We start from the raw sequence: 20143 nt of genomic DNA, 5'->3' as shown, positions 1-20143 counted from the left end.
CAGGACAATCAAAGGCAATTATTTATGTCACAGAGACCTGCCTTCATTTTAACATGCACCTTTGTTTAAGGAGGAGAAGTGGAAAGAAACTTATGGAGATTTGTTTCGTGTCAGGGTGCATTAAGGAAAACCACAGAGCAAAAAAATTAACTGACAGAAGAAACTTGAAACCATAAGAAATCTCTTTCCTCACCCAATTACCTATCACATTGTAGACTAATAAATAGGACATTTAATGGGTGACCAGATTTTTACTTGGAGTTTTAGAATCCTAAACCTAATAACACATTGAAAACTTCAATAGCATCAGTAAAATTCATTAGATCGTTTGCCTTCTTGAGAGATGTGTTTTATTTACTCAGCAAGGAACTTTGAGAACATACAAGTGCATGGGAAAGTAATTAAGCCAAGTAACTTAGCTTTAACAACTTGCTTTAACAACTTTATTATAGCACTGCTCCTTCAAGAGTTTTCAGTTTGAAGCCAAGGAGTGATTTGTTTACCTAACAGAAATTAAATATTTAGTGTAGCCCTACTAACCAGAAGAGATGGTTCATTCTGTTGGCAATCTATTTACCAAACTATAAACGGCATTTGGGTTATACTGACTGAACGGTATTATTTGGGAACTGTTCAATAAGTAACACTTCCATTGTGGTAGAGATTCATGATGTTAGTTAAAATTTCTGTAAACTCAGTGCTCAAGGTTAACAACTGAAGCCAACTGGTGTGTCCAATTTAGATTATGACATCTCTCCCCCTGCCACCCTCCAGGAAGTTTTGTTTCCAAATGGTCACAGTGTGTGATCTACTGCCTTCACACTTCAACCTCCCAATGCAGGCTGATAGAGCACCATAGTTCCCTGTCTCAAATAACCTTCCAGCTGTTAACCGGCCACTCATTCTTAACGTTGGCTGAGAGAAGAAGATAAAACCTCCATGGTCTGGTAATCGTGGGTTGTTCTTATTTGTAACATGTTCTCCTTGGGCTGGGTCACAAATCTGGTTTTAAAAAGCCCATCATTACTGTCTGGAACAGAATGCAAATAAAGATGTGGCTAGAGTTTTTAAATTTGATGAAAACTTAAAACGTTCTATTTGAAACTAATCTGGGCTTTGGTGAAGGGTTTAATTATTCTGTCCCATATCCCAGTTGTCGTTTTTCTATCCAGGACACAGGTTATTTTCATGTACGCTTTAAGAAAAAAGCTGGGATGTAATTGAGGGTTTATTGGGAAATATTTCTCCTTCTGATTTATTGAAAAGGTAAAAAAACATTGTATTTAATTTTTTTCCTTAAATGAAAAACTTTGTACACTTTTATACTCCATGTGAGAGAGGGAATCAAGTTCAATGAATTTTTCTAATTAGCTGAATACTTTTATCTTTGGTCAAAATCATCTAAAATCTAAAAATCTGATACATGCTGGACCTATGGTAATGCGAATAGCACTGGTATGTATTGGGTTTTATTTTAGTGCAGCTAGACTGTTGCAGTTTAAAACTAAGCCTTTAATTTTTGTATCTATTAAAAGTTTTATTGTTTGTTCAACTCAGGATTCTTATATAGCAACCATATTTTGGTGTGTTCTTTCCAGAATGTAATAACACTGAACCGCTTAATTCAATAAGCATAAAAATTGTACTATATTAACCATATAAAGAGATGTACTTGAAAATTTTCTGTTAGTAATGTGAAGCTACTACAATGTACAACTTCAAGACTTAAAACTGCTTAGAGTTTGAAGGATTATTTAAAAGACAAACAAAACATGGGTGTTTAAAACATCAAAATTACCAGAGGAGCCTTATAAAACATATGAATTTTTAGGCTGCATCCTCAGAGATTCTGATTCACTTGATATGAGTTGGACCCAGCACCCCAGTATTTAAAACCCTCCCCAGATGATTTGTAAGTGCACTCGAGACATTAGTCCAGTATAGTAACTAGCGTAAAGGCAGTGGTTCCCAAGATGTGTTCTATAAAACACAAATTACTTGACATGATTTGCAAAGAAAAGCTTCCATGGTCGTATATAGGGGATCCTCTGCATATTATCCTTTCTTGGAGTTTTAAAGAATGATTTCTAAATATTGAGACGCTGAGAAGTGGTGTAAAGAAGAAATCTGTTTAAATTGCTTTAACCTGTAGCTTCTCAGATGCATTTGATCCTGGATAATTTTTTATCACATAGTATCTCTAAACCGTGAAACCTGTTTTCTCCAGAATGTCCTTTGAGAAATGCTACTAAATGAAATTTGACAAGGTCCAAATTAATATTTACATCATACTGTATTTTAATGCAACATGATTGTGATGCCTTTGAGAATGTACACTTTTCAAAGCCACTGAGAATAATTTTACCTTGGTTTAGCCTATAAATAGAATTTTTCTATTGCCTAATGTAGTATCTAAAAACTAAATACTAAAAAATAAATAAATAAATAAATAAATAAATAAATACTAAAGAGTCACACTATTTTTGTATGATTTAACTTCTCATTGCATGAATTTCTCAAAAAGAAAGCAAACAATAAATACAGAAATAAATAACTATAAGTAGGTTGTTTCAGTGGTTTAGGTGGCAATTCCCTGAAAGTAATAATGGTTTTGTAAAGCAACACTGGTAAAAATGCTCATCACCATATTATTAAATATCAGCTGAATTGAAATTTGCAAGTAAATGCACTTGGTGAGGGATCTTTTGATTTCACAAGACTTTTTAAAAGACTGGTAAAAAACAAATGACAAATACTTAATTGTTGCCTTTAATTATAGAATGAAACCTGAAATTATGCTCAGAGGTCAGAGGACAGAGAATCTGTCAAAATAAAGTTACTTGACTTTTTAGTTTAACGTAATGCTCTAAGAAGTTTAAATTATCCTTAATTTGCCTTTTTCTACCACTAGGAAAAATCTTAGAGAAGTTCTGGGTCTGAAAATAGAGATACAATCACAAGTCTAAGAAAGGAAGCCCTTCCTTCACATTGGAAAATGTCATCCAAAGAAGGCAAAGGAATCATTACTTTTACCTTCTAAAAGAGAGGAGAAAGGAGGGTGATTTGTTAACCAGCATCTTTTCAGGTCATGTGGGTCAGTCCTAAGCTAGGCACATTCTGTATATTATCTCATTTGAGTAGAAGAGATTTCCGTTAAATCCTCTTATACTTACAAAAAGACTATTTGTTGTTGGGAGTAATTCTTTAAGAACAAGTAGTTGTGAAAATAGACTTTCGCGTACTGTATCTATATGCACACTATAGACTCCCTTTCCCCATTCTTCTTCCTCCCTCTGCCCCGTCCGCTCTTGTTCCATTTCTTTCTTCCCTTTTGGAAAATACTCCTGTGCTCATCACCCAGTTTCACTGACAATGTGAACAAGCAAAACAGCCAGGCTTCCCTGTGTTCTGTGTGGAGAGGTTTCCCTTGTGTTTGGTTTCTGTTGACTATCAGTCTTCTTCCTGAGCTTGTGTTGTACATGAGCTTATTGTTGCCCCCTTATTCTTAAATACATCCAAAGAGCATTTTACCTTAAATTATGATAGCAGGACTGTCGGAAGCAGTCAATCGCCCCCTTGGATGTAGTGAAGCATAGCAAAATAAAACTCCATATGCCTGGTTTCAAGTATGTAGATGATCTGAAATTGTGTACGTGGGTTATTTTTCACATTTGATTCACCTTGGTTGGTTTTATAATGCTGTCACCTGGGTGCCAATTAGTACATTGGATATCTGCCAAGAAGAAGCTGAAATAAGGCCATCAGCTCATTTCATCTTTGCACGAAGGTCACTGCTAAGCTGTATTTAACCTGGTGCTAAAAGCCAAAGACATTGTTTAGTCCAGGAGCTGTATTATATGCAGGAGTCTTATAATAAAGAGAGAATATGCAGGCATATTTTTTTCCACTCAGCTCACAAAAGAAAGGAAGTGAAAACCTATCATAAATATTTCAGAATTATGGCTGCCACGACTAGCATAGCAAAGTGCACATTGTAGATTTTTCCAGTGTAATAAAACCCATCGTTCATATAAGGAAACAGCTTATATCATTCTCTGTTGTTTCATATGTTCAGATAAATGGTGACAGCCATGTTATCTGAAAGGCAGGGGGTGTACTCACTTAGAAGAAATGGGGATTTAGAAAGAAGGTATTAGATGAGGTTGATAATATTCAAACTAACAGGACCAGCATCAATAATGATATTGTGATATTGGATATGAGGCAAGAGGAAAAATCAGTAATAGTGATCCTGTCTTTGTTTGATATTTTGTTCATTATGGATTTTTTGTTAATTTGTTTTTTAATGTTATTAAAATATTATTTGTCTGTATTACTGAATATTTTGGTGCTTCTTAAATTTTGCACCATTCTAATCTTAGCTCTAAAAATTAACATAAGTTCAAAACTCAAAAGATCTATGGAAGATTATAGTGAAATAAAATTACCATACTGACCCCATATTGTATGTAAATAGATAATTGATATCCAAGTTTCATCATTACTAGCATTGGAGTTCTTTTAGTGCCTAGTATTGAGCATTAATGCTATCAGCATCACTGGAAGTCAATATTAGGTTGATTCATGGCTGAAATTTCATGAAGAGAGGCATACGGGAGACGTGGCTGAGCTCCACAAAATTTGTGATCTCCTATATTTAACGGAAGCTCATATCCAAGGCAGGGTCCCCTCTATTCTTTATGAATCAGAGAGACATTTTTATTATTTCTGTATTAAATAAGGGAGAAGGTTAAATTTCTGGGAAAAGGGCACATATTGGTGAAAAAGAAGACTGAACATGCTAGGATCTGACTGATTTTTTTTTTTTCATTTTTATTGAAGCAAAATGAATAAAAAGTTCAAGCTGATTTGCATGAAATTTTGCTTGCTCAGGCATCTTGTTATGAAATAAGGACTTAGTCTTGACCAAATTCTGAGCTGCTGTATTGGATTTTCAAATTACCACTTTGTTCCTTTATAGTTGTTAATATATTCCTACTGTTAAAATGTTTCTAGGTTCTAGGGAAAAAAGAAAGCCTCCTGTGGCCAACTTGTCGTTTGGTATTCCTACAGCTGTCAACTGAAAAATGGATAGCCAAATAAATCTATTTTATTTAAAAATTTACATGTATCACCCTAATCACTTTATGAAACCTAAGTAGACATATTCAGATGAATTTGATTTAAAGAAGTATTAGCTTGAATTTTATCAAGGATCCTGCCTTTTACACTTTTTTGAAATTGATTTCCTCGATGACTTTAACATTATAGATTTTCTCTTTTCTATTAGCTCATGGACAAATGAATTCCTGTCTGAATTATAATCATAAGCAAAAGTGTATGTTTGTATGTATTAGTGTTTGTATGTATGTGTGTCTGTATGTATGTGTGTCTGTGTGTATATATCTGTGTCTATGTGTGTTTGTGTGTATGTAAGCATTGTATTTGCTCACCACACCCCTTCTTTCATTGGTATGAGAAATTGGAGCTCATATACTTATTGATTTCCCCCACTAAGTGGTATACTACTTAGGAACAAGAATTGTGACTTAATCATCTTTGTATGTATGGCTCTTAACTAGTTTGGTGCCTGCCATGTAGTGTTGAACTCATCCACAAAGTGATGCCTTGTTACTATATCTCAGGGATCTTCTAATAATAGAGCAGTTATTTGCAAACAGTGAGCCAGGAAAAAGATGGCAATATACAGAAAGAGCTAAGGAAGGCTCAGGGAAATGGGACAAAAGAAAATGCTCTTGTGGGAGCTTGGGACTTCTCAGAGCTTAGATATAGGCTAGAGGAAATCCAGAGCATATAAGAGTTAACTCAACCCGAGACAGCTTCACCACAGAAAGACATCTCAGCCAGGTCCTCAACCACACTGAGACCCACATGAGCATATATCCCTTCCCTATCCACAACACCACCGTGACTTTGAGACTACATTTTTCAAGTTTTCCTGCATTCAGAACAGTCTTCCTGGTAACATAAGTCAGTATTTAATTCTTACTTTCTTAATAAATGATGCCCCTTATTCTCTGTATCATAAATGTTTGTGTTCAGTTCATGCTTTCTTTATAATTTTCTTTATTTCATGTTTTGTCGCCTTAATAAGATCATAATGTCCTGTTGGAAATAGCATGTCATAAATTCTTTTTGTATTCCTCACAGTACCTTGGCAATACAAGTATATAAAATTTAAGTAGGTATGGTACTAAACTAATTGTACGTTTATTATGTCTTTCCTTTGCACTGAAGTTGCTATGTATCTAGGCTTTTAGCAATGAGGAGAGTGTTGTGATTTAAAAGGTATAAAATGCATCATTTACCCAAACGTAACTATATTAATCAAGAGTCCCAGCTGTAAAAGGTGATACACTCAAATTAGGATAATTTGAAGAAAGTTTCTATACAAAAGGTATTACGTACAAAGTGTGGGTGGGATGTAGGAGAATTACAAACAATAGCGAAATAACCTGGGACTAATATTAATAATAGAGAAGGAGATTTTCCAATCTTAGTTCTAAGAGACAATGGCAAAGAGGTCTTAGTAGAACTCTGAAAAAGAGTGCCATATAGAAAATTCTTCTGGAGAGGGAAGAGATTTTGGTCAAGATACAGAGCTAACCCAAGACAACCCCAGAGGTAGGGAGCCAGGGAAATATATACCCAGATCTCATGCTTTTCCTCCCTGCTATCTCCTGCCACAGCTACCTATCGGTCGAACCCAATGGGAAGGTATAGGGGAACCCGCTACTTTCATCCACACAAATTAGTCTCTGTGGCCAGGAAGTTGGGTGGAAAAGTACAGATAGTGTATTTGAAGGGGCATGTGGAAGATATATGGCACATTGTCTCTTACTGGAACCTACTCTGATATTAGAAAATTTGTACCACTAAGGGCATTGTTTCCTTTTGAAAAATTAATAATAAGCACAGATATTTGAATTCAGTAAGTCAAATGCCTATGTGATGCCACTCTACTTTAATTACAAAATAACGTTTTATGTGCTATACCAGAGATACATACAAAGTGCTGTGGGAGTCATGGAGGGAGGGATCAACTATACTTGGAGAGTCAGCAAGCCTTCTCATTTGGGGAAGATCTTTAAAGATCCAGATGAAGAAAGGAAAAAGGGAATGCTGTGCAGAGAGTACAGAATGAATCATGAAAAAGCATAGCATGACCCTAAAGAAACTAAGCGTAATGGGGGAAAACATGGCCTTTGGGGTGAAACTGAAACCTGTCTAAACCCCAACTCTGCCATTTCTTAGCTATGTGATTTTGGGAAATGAACAAAACCTCTCTGATGCTCAATTTTATCATCTCTGAAACAAGCACAGTAATTTCTACCTCAGTTACTTTTACTGATTAAATGAGATCATGTATAAAATGTACCAATAATTATGTCTAGTTGTTAGGAGCACTCTCTGTAGACTCAGAGACTATTATTTCCAAATTCGTATCTAGGTTACAAATAGTAATTTATTATTAGACTGACAAACTATAAGTAAAAAGGTAAACAAATCAACAAAATAACTTTTCAACGTAGAATCATATGATAACGTGTTTTGGGTGGTGGATCACTTCTTATAATCTGTAATCAATCCTACTATTTCCCTTTTTTGGTTATTCTCTGCTGGCATCCAGTTTTGGTACTGAATAATTTCTCCTGTCTTTGCTCACTTCTTTTGTAATATGTTGCAAACCATCGAAAGGTTTTCCTGCATGGGTTTCAATATCTTTTAGGTCTATCTTGTATGCATAGTAAAGAGCAGTAAGTAATGAATTTTAATGAATGGAGTCATATAATTCTCCAGTTCTCTATTCATTTAGTCAAGAAAGATCTTTCAGCAATTATTTTGACTAGTTCAGTCTTGCTTTCTTCACATCTTCTGAACAGGGGGTTTTTCCACTCTAAATACTGACTTTGCTATTTGAGGTGTTTATGGACTATTGAAGAGACACCCAGTGACCTTGACTTAATCTTACTTTTAACTACAAAACATTCTTCTTCACATGAGTATATGTATATGTATTTAGGCTTTGTATGCCTTTTCTTTTTTTATCTTGCTATATATCGGTGGTGCCAAAAAAATGTAGACACATGACTTGCATTCATCTTTTATTATCGGTATATATTATTACAATTTTAATACAGTTTTTTCCTTTCTTACAATGTGTATACATTTTTTTGGTACCCTCTGTATGTATATACACGTGTGTCTATCCATTCATTTTATACCCTTGCTCCCAACCGCTGCCTCCCCACAGAAAAGGTCAGGAAAAATAGCACATATTAATAGATACATGTTACCTCTTTGGTGGCTTTTTTACCTTAGATTTGAAAAAACATTATATTATTTCTCATTGGGTGTTTTTTAAGAATCTTGGCTTTAGTTTATTTAGTATGCCCCTCTATCTCTCAATCTGTATTCAGAGTTGAGCCAGATTTAGGTTAGTAATTATATATGAATCAGACTGCATGGCCCCAAACAGCAGCTGGTTTACCCACTCCTAATGCTACAGCATCCACCTGTGTATTCATTACAGGTTAATTAATAATGGTATGCTGAATTGAATTGACTTGTGGATTCTGGCTGATTATTTTTCAATTTAAAATTACCAGATACACATCATCAATCTATCAGCAGGCAGGATCAAATTTTAATTTATTTTATGTGTCTAGAAAAAATGTAGGGCTTTAGGAATTCAAAGAAGTAGATATTTATATTAGATGTGAAAGATAACACAAAACAAAAATGGTGAAATGTAAAATATCTGAGGCTCTCTCTAGGAGCTTTTCCTTGCCTTTGTCTCTCTTTAATTTTAAGAAGTTCTCGTTTGGATTCAGTTATCCAAAGTTCATGTAAAAGTTAGGTGACTTTATTTTTAGCATGTTTGTTAATAAGTAGATAATTATGAGCACTTTGAACAGGTTGTTGTTGCCCTGAGTGGATGTTATACTTCTCTTTGCTAAGGACAGTCACCATTACTTAAAGTTTTGGAAGTAGTTGCAAATTATTTTGAGAGGTAGGAAAGAATTCCTGAAATATTTTAAGTTCTTTCATCCCTATGATGGTTGAGATGGTTCTCATTTGTTGAAAGTAATTTTTAAATGTAAGACTCCATATTTATGTTTCCAACCACCCACAAATAGTTTTAAAGAGTCATAGTTTTATGGAGAATTTCAGATTTTCATCCATATGCTTATTTAATATTATCTAAAATTACAAAACTTACTTTTTAAAAAGCCTAAGAAAATCCCTCCATAATAATATGATATAATTATCCAGATCCACTCTAATTTGGAGTAAAAAGAAAAGAGTTTATTTTTTTAATAATTTGGATTTGATATTTCTGAGCATTAAAATTAATTTGTGTACATTAAAACTTTTAAAAAATTATTTAAAGGAGGCTTTTTGTTAGGCAAATATTACTTAATATTTCTTGTATTTAAGTTAGTATTCTATTAATTAAAGTTCCATTTTTTTCTTATTTTATGTATAAAACTAGTAAATTTTGTGTTATAATTAAATAAATAACTTTTATTTGTTTTTGGTTAACACTCAATTAACATGAATTTAACAAATTAAATTTCTCTAAATACTTAAACATTATTTATACAGTAATATTTCCCTTGAGTCATTTTAAACCATAATGTATATTTAATTCTTTTAAGTACTGTTTTGTCACCTTCCAAGACAAACATAGAAATCTACCAAAAATTTCCCACACCTGTAATGAGTACTTATCAATCCATTATGACCAAATATTTAGATTTCATAAATATTTCTCTTTTCTAAATTCAAAAATCCACTTCAATGATTTGAATTCTGCACACGCATACCTTACTTGGGTTTAAATCATCTTTTCACCAAGTGATTTTCATTGAAGTGATTCTACATCCTTCTTTAATAACGTTTCCTATCTGACTTAGTAACCCTAATTGCATGGCTGTTATACTGATGATATTGAAAATCAATGGATTAACCCATCAGAAGTAGTGAAAAATTTGAATTACAGAAAATTTGAAAGGAAATTTAACTGTTTTAAATGTTTAAGATACATGTAAAACTGAATTAAGAAGTCTGCTTACAAAGAGTCATGATTTAAGGAATAGATCGAATGATCTATAGTCAGCCTCAATGCAGTTATGTTTGTATATTCACATACATTTATTTTAAAAGAAATCATCCTAAAATGTGTTCATATCACCAATACAACAATTAAAAAGAGAAATTCTACTTAGTCCTTCTGACAGTGTTAACCATTCTAAATTATATACAAGGGCTTGGATTAAGAAGGAGATACGGAGTAGTATTTTTTATAGGCTCTTCTATCTATAGTAAATTTGGGAACACTATGTGATCTTATGGCCCTTACGCCATCTGTATGGTCTTGGAATTATTTGTAATTAGAATGGGACAATTAGGTGAGATCCCTAATTCCAGGCATAGGTTAAGGAATTGGCAGTTAACATAGGGACCCTTTTCAACATTCATTGTGGAAACAGCTTACATTTGAGGAAATGATAGAGTTAGTGTATAATATGTTTATATCAAGCAGTTAGGAAAATTCACAAGTATCCTTACTAGTGGAATTGACAATAGTCCTGAAACACCCAAGTTCTTGAAAGTATTGGATTTTTGATGCATTACAATTGTTTGCTCTGTGAAGCAGTATGCCTTTACCTAAAAGGCCGACTTCAAATTCCAGACCCTTAGGACAATGTGATATCCTGCCCTCCCAAACATATACAGTAGGGCTCACAAAGCCCAGAAAATCCATCCATAAACTGTGAGAGGTAAAATACAATGGACAGTGAAGTGTTTTAATTACAAAATTAGTTTTAGTTGCTTAAGAGAACAAAATGCAAACTGAAATAAAAGGGTTTTACTGAATTTTAGACTATTATAATTACTAGTTGTCATTTGTTGAGTGGAATAACTTAATTTTGAGCTATCATAGCATTTTATTTCAAATTATTAGTTCTTTTGTTTATACCAAACACATTCTATAAAACCGCTGCTATATAAAATTAGATAATTAGTGTCTGTGACCATAATTAAAACTAATGGATAGTGCACAAAACTATTGTCCCAATTAAATTAAGCTGCCAGAAATCTTCTATTGCATCAATACTAAAAAATCATATTTAAATTAACATAAAATTTTAACTTTAAAAAATTGATTTATTAATTTAAACTCATTCCTTCCTTATTTTGCCCCCCCGGCAGACCTGTGGAAAAAAAAATAGCTGCTCAATAATAGTTCCTTTTCTTTCAATGATTCTCTTCTAGATATTTTACATATTTTTAAAGTAACAAACTTTCAGGAGAAATAAATTATATTAATTGTAAGACCTTATTAAAGATTCTGAGGAAAGTGAGAAATTTTGAGCATAACTTTAAAGAAAAACAGATGAGTCTTTAAAGCTCCTCTGTGTTACATCATCATTTTTCCTCTCCAGCGAATAATTCTTCTAGGCATATAATATTCTGTAGTATTTATTATCTCAAATACCCTTGTCCCTACAACTTCCCTACCCACCCACTACTGCCCCCATTTCTCTGTTTCTCAATACATTAAAATGCCTAGAAGCGTGGTTTATGTTGACTGTGTCTGTTTTCTCTCTTCCATAATCCTATGAACACATTCCAAAGATGATTTTATTTGTGCTGGTCTGGTTGCTCTTTCAAGGGCACCCAACATCTCCATGTTGCCTAATCCAATGACTTCTGTTTCCCTAATCTAGTCGTCTGTACTCACTCAGTCCTCGTTTTATTTAACCTGTCAACATCATTTGGCTCACCTAGTCACTTTCTTCACTCAGCCTCTCTTGTTTCTCTTCCTACCTTACTGGCTGCTCTTTCACAATCTATTTTGCCAATCCCTCTTCCTCTCTACATGTTGGAGCTCACTTGAACTTTATTTTCTCTATTCTAGTTACAGTATTCCCTGGGGATCTCAGCCAGGTCCTTATCTTTAAATACTATCACACTGATGACTTCCAAATCTATATCTGCAGTCCAGACCTTGCCCCTAAATGCCAGCCTTTGTTTTCTTCACCACTGTATCTTCAAAACCTAGAATAGTGACTGTCACAATATAGGTGCTCAATATATACTTGTTGGATAAATGGATGCTTTACCTCCCCGGGTTATTGTAATAACCAAATAAATCAAGGGATATAAAAGCGATTTGTAAACTGCAAATCACCCTGCAATTGTCAACTAATATTAATCTTACAGATTTGCACTATTCAAATACAGTAAGAGGAGTAGGATACGAGGGAACTTTAAAAATGGATTTCAGCATTCTAATCTAGATCTTCAAAAGTGGCATATCTCCCCAAATTCAGTGTTCTGTTTAACTCATCAAACCCTGGGCATCAGGCAAAGAAGTATAATGAATCTGCATTTAAATGCAAAAAGAAATGCTCTAATGTTTGCTGTGACAAAGACGGTATTTTTTAATGTGTGAGGCCCACAAATTTGCTAGACTCGGCAATCTCAACTTGAATGACATGTCCTTGCAAAACTAGTTGCAGAGTGTTAATTATTTACGATGCAAATAAGCAATTAGATAAGTTATATGATCCATAGTTAAAGCATAGTACATTTTGGGTGAATGGCTGTCACTGGAAGACTAAGACATGGATACAAGCTAATAGGATGAGTGTGGCTGAAATATATGCATTCTAAAATGCATATTATCTGCCTGTTATAGCAAATTCTCTCACAAGGATAGTGGTTCTCACTCTTTATGCTTGCATCAGAATCATCTGGCAGGCATCTTACAGCAGAATGCTGGGTCTTATTACCACCGTTTCTGATTCAGTTTATTTGAGCTTGGGCCCAAGACTTTGCATTTCTAACAAGTTCCTGGATTCTTCCTATCCCCCTAGACGTATACACTAGGGTTTTGTCACATTTCGAGAAATGCTGCAATAGTTTATTGCCCTGCTCATGGGAAGTGTAAATTTCAATGTAACTCCAAAACATTTCCCCAAATTTCCAATATTCCTCAATATTCAAGTCAGAGTTTGCACTGTGAAGGGACCTCCTCACAGAAACATGCTTTTAATTTTAGATCCATGCAAGTCAACAAACTCTCTGCCTTGCTTCTTTGACTATAAATGGTATTCCATTTGTTGCAGTTGTAGATTATTGCATCAGGACTTCCTTTCCCTTTTGACTCCGGTGTGTATCATCGTTGTTTGACTGAACTGATCTGAATATACATGTCATTTATTCTCTCTCCTGGCCTTCTGTATCAATCAGATAAAATTTTGAATTCACTGATCTCCCAAACTGAGCCAAGCTGCATTAGAAGAGGGCATTAATTTCGATACCTTTGCTCTGCTAAGGACATGTTTTGTCTTTATTTCTCGGAAATTTAATCAGAATTTAATTAGATGCTGAGAAGGAAGTGACTAGACCCTGAGCCTCTGACAAAAGTGAAAGTCAAAATATATTGTTGGACTTAACTTGAGAGTCTATCGACGGCCTACTGCAATATGAAAAACAAATATCTAAAATGTAATAAATTGTATCATTTTTATAGTTAATGTGCTCAGCAGAAATAGATTTTTTTTGAAAGAATGAGTCCAAGACATGTGAAAAATTAATGAAAATATAAACTATGCCTATTAAAGTCTTAAAGATTTCATTAATCATTTAAAAGGAAGTATGTCACAATTGTACTTTTAGAAACATGACCAATATGAAAATCAGTATTTACTTTCAAAAGAAATCAATAGTTACTTTCCTATACACTTTTCTTCACAAATATATTTAGAGTATTTGTTCAAAGGTAAGCTGTCTTCCTGCCTTTTAAAGAATTCAAATCATAAATATTTAATTTACTGAAAATTTTAGATCACAATTAGTATACATGGCAATAACAATAACAGCTTGGCATCCTGTGCCCCCAGCCCTATTCCAAGTATGTTATGGTATTTTTTATTCAGTTAATTCAGAATAATGCTATGGGACAGGTTCTCTTATTACTCTCGGTTAAAGAGGAGGGATCTCACCACTAGTCAATGACCAATTTGTGCTTACGGAATCTGGCTTCACTGTCCTGACTCAATAAATTTTGGTATTTCTTTATAAGCACATATTTGTTTTTGCAATTTGATCCCTATAGCACTTCTGCTTTAATAGTCACATCTTTGGACATTTTTACAGTAAATTTGAGGAAAGGCAATCAGAAAAAACTTGTATAGTATAGAATTTTCAGGTCAGTGCTTCCCTTATCTATAGTAGCCAAATACATAGACTCCCAACAAATAAATCGTTTCCTTATTTAATTATTGGAAATTACCATAATTAATAGGTACCCAATCAATCTATATTTGGTTAAGAAGTGTGCATTTCTAGCTACTTTCATCTTCCACATAAATTAGCTATATATTGTACTATGTCTTCTTCTTACAAAGAGATTATGAACTAGGAATGGATATAAGAAATATGCAAAACTGTATTATACAATATTCATGAAATTAAAATGTAACTTTAATTTTACTATAATACAAAATAACATATAGTAGTGTGTTTATTGTGTGGTACTGATTACAAACTACAAAAGAATGATGGGTAATGTCATGGGGTCCTTAATTAATTCTCATTTTCTGGTTTAGGGGTTTTCAAATATTCAAAATCTCTTTTTAGAGTAACACAACTTTTCTGTATTGAATGCATTGAACCTTTGAAGAAGAAATACTTAGAAAACATTTGATTAGCAAAACATACCCAAACTCTAATTTTCAGATAATAATGTCTCTATAATACCCCAAAACAATATAAAAAATTAAATGTGATATTGATTGAATGTGAAGCCAATTTGTTCTTTGCCCTTATTTTTTAAATTATGTGCCTTTTCTATTATTTTTGTTGTTGCTGTTTATTAAGAAGTGATGGTATCTATAGAAGCCTGTAATTTTTCACTTGTACTTTATGTAACTCTGGTTGTTTTCCAAGTATCAGTCTCCGTAAAGGGAAGAAACGTTTTTCCATCTCAGTAATTTTCCACTGATATGCTTCAGAATTTACTTTATATCTTGCAATTTATCACTAGAGTTCTACTACCAATAAAGACCTAAACTAAGTTTTGAGGAAAGCAGTCCTTTAAAAAAAATAAAAAAAACAGACCTTGCAGTTATATAAGTGAAAATGAATAACCCTACTTAGAACGTTAAAATATTTTTTTCTGTAAGCTGTAATATAACTGATAATATAATAGGTCTAGTTTTAACCTAATTTGCAACTGGGAATAAGGAAACATTTCAACCTTGAAATTATTAACAGTATCAGAGTACTGAAATGTCCTCAGGTCTGTCCGTGACCTCTGCCTGGCAAGGAACACAACTGTCTGTGACCTCTGTTTCCATTGAACAACTTGTTTTAACACTCAAATACAAACGAATAATTAAGTGTATATCTTTAAAAGTTTGCTTGGGATGACACATAAATATATCACTTCTAAGTAATTGTTTTGCTTTTTAGTTCATAATTTTAACAATTTACAGTTATTTTTTTTCCATGGGAAAAAAAATCTCTTCGTGACTATTTTTGGAAATTGCCATGCAATCAGTTCAGTAAAATATTTCTTTCCATATATATTTTAAAGAACTCTTCTTCACTGAGGATGTCCTAGTGACATGATGTAGTCTGCACTTGAGCAATGATGGTCTCCTGCCCCAAATCTTCCTTTGAGGTTGTGCTCAGAGATCAGTATCGGCAAAAGCGGTAGGGTTACAGGTAAATTAATGAGAATTCAAAGTGAGCAGTTTTAAGCAGCACTGAGTGAGCTTAGTGATAATTATCTTCCAGCTCACGTTGGCTTTTCATTGATTAGTGCTCTCATGATCATACAATTCCGATTATTTGTTCTTTGCAATAATTTTTTTCATAATTAAATCATGGTAGAAAATCTGGAATAATACATGCGTTATAACATTACACGTGATTGGATATCTGGAAAATAAAGAAAAGAACCAAAAAAAAAAAAAAAAAAAAAGCAAAAAAATTCCGAATCCTAGCATTCAGAGATTACCATTGTCAAAATTATTTTGTATTTCTATCTAGTATCTTATTTATCTGGCTTTCTACTTATACGAAAATTGAGATAATATCATATATAAAATTTGTACATTTCCTTTGTGTAATAAAAACTCAACAGATATTCTTCAAAATCCTATTTTATTGACTGCATCATAAGGAATGTTATCCATACTCTTATAAGCAATGAGCATATCCATATCCATGTTGGCATAACATTTCCAATATTTCTCAAAAAATTTAAAAATTCTTTGCAAAGTTGTTTGTCAAAATATTATTTTTAAATTATTATTTTGTAATTATTCATTATGACTAATGGATATTTGTATTTCTTCTTAATTAACTGTGCACTTACTTTAATGTAGATTTTCTTTAGCCTGCCTTTTAATTTTAGGTTAAACTTTTTCTTAGTCTATTAAATTCATTAAACTTTTCTTAATCTATTTTTAATTTTTGCAAAAGTTAAACGTGTCAGGTATTTATTTTAATTCAAAGAATATATTTTATTTCTGGCAAAGAAAAATTTATATCAAATGCAATTATACAGATGATCCCAATGAAATGTGCACATACTTTCAATTATATATAAACCAGTGAAATTGAATAATGTGACCTACTCAGTTAACTTATAATTACAAATGCTTGAAGTATTAACACTAGCACCAAAACATTGCTACCAACCCAAGTTAATGTCTGAAAGATGTATATAATTTACTACTACACGGTGTCTTTAAAATTATGCAAATCCACTATCATATAAAGCAATATTAAAAATAAAAATAAAACTGCATATGAGTAGATATTTATGTTAAAGCAGACCTTAAGAATGGGGAATGTATACTGGCTATAATAGAGCATACAAATACACATATACATACCTATATATGTGTGTGTGTGTGTATGTGTGTATGAGCGTATATACAAAGATCAGACAATTAAATTCGCGAGCTCATCCTAGAAAAAGTGCTACATACATCATCATTGCTGAATATCACTACGGTCACCTTGGAAATACTCCCCTTGGGAAGCTATGCACCAACTCCAGTGCCTAGTCCACTCTTCAAAGCAACTTTGGAACTCTTTTTCTGAAATGGCCATCAGGGCTGTCATTGTATTACCCTTGATGTCCTGAATGTCATGAAAATGTCTTCCTTTCAATATTTCTTTTACCTTTAGGTAAAGAAAGAAGTCATTGGGGCTGGATCAGGTGAGGGAGGGTGTTCCAATACAGTTATTTGTTTACTGGCTAAAAACTCCCTCACAGACAGTGTCATGTGAGCTGGTGCATTGTTGTGATGCAAGACCCATGAATTGTTGGTGAAAAGTTCAGGTCTTCTGACTTTTTCACACAGCCTTTTCAGCACTTTCAAATAATAAACTTCATTAACTGTTTGTCCAGTTGGTATAAATTCATAATGAATAATTTCTCTGATATCAGAAAAGGTTAGCAATATTGTTGCAACAAGTTCGCGAACTTAGTTGTAAGATTCGTGCGCGCTAGTGTGTGTGTGTGTGTGTGTGTGTGTGTGTGTGTGTGTGTACATACTGAAGATGACTATGACATCTGGAGTGATAATTAAATCTCCAGACTGCTTTTTAAAATTTCACATTTTGTAAGAATTTTAGATTCACAATGGTTAAATGGAGTATTACTCCCTATAAAGGATTAACAGAGTGAAACTTGACAACATAGTTGAAAGTCAATATTGAGTTTATTCATTTATTAAATTATACATTTAATATGTTACTTTTGAGACCTTTCAATTGCAAGTCACAGTGCCAGTACCAGTGTTATGGATTAGAATAGTTGGCATCTTCAGTTGGAAATCACATATTTTAGTACAGAGAATACCTTGTTTATATGTGTATAAATGTGTCCAGTTGTTTTAATTACATTCTCACGGGACTCATAGAAAACGTTTTTATAAATCTCCCCCCCCCGCCCCCTTATTAATATTCTAGGAACCAAGTTTATATCCATGGGTGAAATTCACAGACTGTATTTCATGTATGTTACTGGCAGTCTAAATGAGATTCAGGGTCAGCACCATTGGCAGAGATAGAGAATCACATGAAAAGTCAGGGGATGATGGCTAGTTGTGTTTATCATTCTCCTTTTTTCCCAGCTTTCAGGCAGAAACTCAGTCTCAGGGCTGTCACTTACTCTCATTACCAGGACTGTTTCTGCCTGGGCTGGGAATGACACAGCAGGATATTGCTGCCTGAATTCCTAAGCATCCTTCAGGCAAAGACAATAATTAAAATATTCTGACTTCAAATAGCAATTTTTGGGGCCCAGTGCTGTAGTATAAATGGATCAGAATACAGACTAAACTTTTAGTACTCTGCCATGTCAAAGGAAGCATCTTTTTGTTTTTGTCTTTCAGCGTTTTTTCTGCCGGTTATATACATACAACCATACATATGCATATTATGTGGAACATTTGCATGCATTTGTAGTATATAATTTTATTTGCATTGTTATGTATCAAGGAAAGGTAGGCTTTTTAAAAAACATCCCTGCTTATGTGTGCTGTTGATTAATTGTTCCCAAGCACTTACTAGAGATAATACCTCTGAGGTCAAATTAAATGTAATATGTTCTTTTTTGCATTTTTAGAGGTGAGAGGCAGTTAAATGAGACAATTAATATTTACAGAATTTCTCTTTTAGCCTCACACAGTAGTTTTACTTACTTTATTGTGTTTAATTCTCACAAAAATTTATTATATAGAGATTATTTTTTCTAAAGCATGATTAAGGTCAATGAATTTCCATAAACTATGTAATTTCCCAGAAGGCAAACAGCTAGTATAGGATAGAACTGAGATTTCGATGGGGTTTTCTCTGGTTCCTGAACCTATGTTTTTTCAGACACAAGTTGCTTAAAATGATGATTGACCTAGCATACCTACAGGTCTAGGATGGTCATTGTTTCTCTAATAGTGAGATGTTGTCTAATATATGAGAAGGCTAGTCTTGTTTATTACAGAGATTTGTAGACATTAGGAAACCTATTTGATAGGTTCCCTCGGCCCCTTCTCTATTCCCATCCAGTGGTATTAAAATATAAACCATCAATCTGGTGGTTTCTCTGGTTGGCTTAAGGTGATTTCACTTCTGCAACCTTTTACTTGTTCTATAAATATACGTCAGTGGTAGAATAGTTGTGTTTCTCCACTTATGGCATTTGTATAGAATTCAGAGGTCACAAACTCAAATGCCTATAGCTTTCAGAGCTATGTGTGAAATGGACTGGATGTGAAAGAAAAGGCAGAGACGGGGCCTGTTGTAAACTGGAGCCTGCAAGCTCCTCAGAAAGGTATTTAGATCCACTTTAAAATAAACAAACAACTATCTTAAGTGACAACGTACTTGGATATGAATTAATTCAACCCAAGTTTGCATGTTTTACACTTAGTGAAAATTAAATGTTAGATTATTTGAGCACCTTAGAAGTTCATATAACATTAAAATATTATCAGAATTCAGCTAAATACTTAATGTTCCATTTCTTTAATCATTCCCTCTGAGAGCAACACTAATTATTTTCAAAGACAGTGCAGCAGTGCAGTCACTGATATTTGTCTTCAGAAATACTCCTTTCAGCATAAAATAGTGGTCAGGAAAACTATGCCTCAAGACTTCTTTCAAGGTCATGTAGGGTTATCCCTGTCTCATAAATGAGAAAATTAAGTCACCGGGTAAACTTAATGTGCTAGGAAAATTTTCAAGTTAATTCAATCACATGCATCAGAATTTCAGCACTTCAAAATTGATACAGAAGATTATCAAGGTTTTCTCGGAGGCATAAAAATAAGAGAAACCATCACCCTTTGGCATGGAGGCACCATGCTGGTTTCCTAAAGCTCACTCTTCAGTGTGAAAGCCATCTGGAGGGTTGATTTGGCCTCGTGACTGGTCAACCTTGTGTCTTCTTCTCTCCTCTTTGCCCTCCAGATATGGGGAAAGAGGCTTCCCTTCCAGGGCAGAGTGACAGAGGCGAACCTCTGGGTCAAAAGTTTTTCATGTGGTTTGTTCCCTTTCCTAGAACTCCCCAACTCACCCATGATGT

At 33.7% G+C, this 20143-nt stretch overlaps 1 protein-coding gene across 5 annotated transcripts in view; it reads left to right on the top strand.

The window, feature by feature from the left end:
• The window catches only part of ARHGAP24 (Rho GTPase activating protein 24), a 697105-nt gene that overhangs the window by 610822 nt on the left and 66140 nt on the right, over positions 1-20143 (top strand). The gene's annotated exons all lie outside the window — the stretch shown is intronic.

Source organism: Rhinolophus sinicus, linkage group LG02, assembly GCF_036562045.2.
Source record: "Rhinolophus sinicus isolate RSC01 linkage group LG02, ASM3656204v1, whole genome shotgun sequence".
In the NCBI taxonomy this organism is placed as follows: domain Eukaryota; kingdom Metazoa; phylum Chordata; class Mammalia; order Chiroptera; family Rhinolophidae; genus Rhinolophus; species Rhinolophus sinicus.
The sequence above is the reverse complement of the archived record's forward strand: the minus strand, read 5'-3'. Positions and strand labels throughout refer to the sequence as shown.